Source organism: Danio rerio, chromosome 23 (genome assembly GCF_052040795.2).
Source record: "Danio rerio strain M-AB ecotype USA chromosome 23, GRCz13ab, whole genome shotgun sequence".
Lineage (NCBI taxonomy): Eukaryota > Metazoa > Chordata > Actinopteri > Cypriniformes > Danionidae > Danio > Danio rerio.
Window position 1 is genome coordinate 49,072,501 of NC_141043.1, and position 2,500 is coordinate 49,075,000.

Genomic DNA, 2,500 nt, shown 5'->3' on the forward strand with positions numbered 1-2,500 from the left:
GATAAACGTGCGTTTGCGTGTGTTGTTTATAATAAACTCATCTTTCGCCGTGATTTGAACACACATGCGGGAATGTGCGTGTTTACTCAGGTGATCGGTGTTGCTAGGAGGGATACAGCTGCGGCCGGAAGTTAACGATAATTATGTTTATGAAATAACGTCTACCTCTAAACCTGCCCTTCACCGTAATCTTACAACAGTAGTTATAACGAGAAGTATTTCCTAAATGACCCATTAAATTGTTTTTTATTAACGGCTGCCCCTTTCCCAAGCCTAAAACTAACGTTACCCCTTAACAGGAATTTAAATCAGTTATTATAACGAGAATAACGTATTAAAATATCATTAAATTGTATTTTGTTAACGTCTACACCTAAACCCAATCCCCACAGTAATGTGAAATAATACATGATCGCTGTACAGGGTCTCAAACATGATGCTGTATTGCCGTGAGTGTCCGCGCTGTATCCCTTCTAGACTTCACCGGTGATCGTTTGTCATTGGCCGTACTTGTGCAACGGCGGCGGTGACGTCACAAAGGTCGCCGCATTCACGTGCAACTTTTTCATAAGCCTTGCAGAAAAGTGCCGTGTGTAGTGTGTGTGAACTTTACCATAGTATTTGCATGTTGCCATATCTAATGTTTATGTGAGGCTGCGTTGTACTTCTGTAATATCACTGCGACGCCATGCACGGTCAGCATCAGGACTGGGGTTGTCTCCATGTTAAATGTTTGTTTTAATACCCTGGTTACCCGTTTCTGTTATAATTTTACCATGGTCACCTTTATACGTGATATCTCTGTGGTATATGTTTATGGCAGTAACATGGTCATTACTGGAACTGCTGTTTCCATGTGAAATGTTCATGATTGATATCATAACTTGTGTTTTAATATAGTCATAACACGGTTATGATCGCAGCATTTATTTATTTAATACTGATTTGTGTTTGTGCACATTGCTGGAACTGGTATTTCTATTACATGTGTTCTTTGTAATAGCGTGGTCACCATTATAATTGTATTCTCCATTGTTATGTGTTTATTTTATACCACAGTTTCCAAGCTATATTGTAATTTTACAATGATTAATATTGTAACTTATTATGGCAGGGGTTCCCAAACTTTTCAGCCCACGATTCCCAAAATAACAATGCCAGTGACTCGTGCCCCCAATATCCTCTGAGGTGGTTATAAATACAGAAACCTTGCATGCAATGACGCAGACACACCAATTAAATTTGTGTCAGTGCTTTAAATGTGCCAGAAAGTATAACCTGATGTTATAAAATCAAAATGCATCTGACGCTATTGCTGCCTTTAATATAATGTAATTACCCCAGGGGTCGCAATCCAATAGAACTAGTAACTATAAGCTACTATAGTAACTATATAGTATATAGCAACTATAAACCACTATTTTTATTTTCAGTATAGTTATGGATAAAATATGTTAATTCTTATGGTTTAATAAAAATAAATCAATTTTTGGAAATCACCAGGCGACCCCCCCCCCTTCATTGCCCCGCGACCCCCACTTTGGGAACCACTGTATTATGGTATACCTTTATGGCAGTAACATGACCACTTCTGTATGGTGTTTCCATTATTGTTAGCTGTTTTTTTTTAAAAATATAGTTCTAACTTATTAGGGATGCTCTGATCGATCAGTAGCGGCCAATAATCACATGTAGTGACTCAATCGATATGTCATGAACTGATAGCGGGGGTTTGTTTATGAGTTTACAAGCATAGGAAGGATGCACATGCGCTCCCATATATTATGCATAGCCTATGCATAATAGACAGATCAATGTGCTTGCATCACAACAGCTAAAATGCATACAGATGCGGCGCGACCTGGTTATACAGTCTATTGGTGTGACTCGCATGAGTTATGGTCTCTTTGTTGCTAGTGCAACCATTGTATTTGAAAATATTTGAATGCATGTATTTACACCTTATTTAAGTTAACTAAAAGCTGGCGGGAATTATTAGATAAATAAAACTTTAAATATTTATATATATTTGGTATATATAAAGGGCCTTTTGGTACCCTTTTGTTGTGCTAGGTACCCTTTGCAAAGGGTAAGTGGTACAGTAGGGTTTGCTTTTTGGTAGCTTTTGACAGTGGAAACGGCCATATAAATGTACCATACCATACCAATCAGTGGAAATGGGCCTTTTAATAACTGTTGGTGACTTTAAAGTAAAGTCAGGCTTATATTTATACCATGGTTGTCATTGTAATTTATGTTAACACCATGGTTACCAAGACAACTGAAGTATCCATAATAGTAATTCTGTTACTAGGGGTGTAACGGCTCACAGTTGATCCGTGATTTGTACGGCTTACTGTTGGTTCGGAACAAACGTGACCTGCGGATTAATCAGTTATTTACTTGTAGATTAATCCTAAATTTGTAGCGATCGCCGAGAGATCACCTCTCGCATCATACAAATCACATGTACGAAAGCATTTCGGCTTACCTGTAAAAT

At 37.9% G+C, this 2,500-nt stretch overlaps 1 protein-coding gene across 2 annotated transcripts in view; it reads left to right on the forward strand.

The window, feature by feature from the left end:
* Nucleotides 1-2,500, forward strand: part of ttc39b (tetratricopeptide repeat domain 39B) — a 40,399-nt gene that overhangs the window by 353 nt on the left and 37,546 nt on the right. The window lies entirely within an intron of this gene.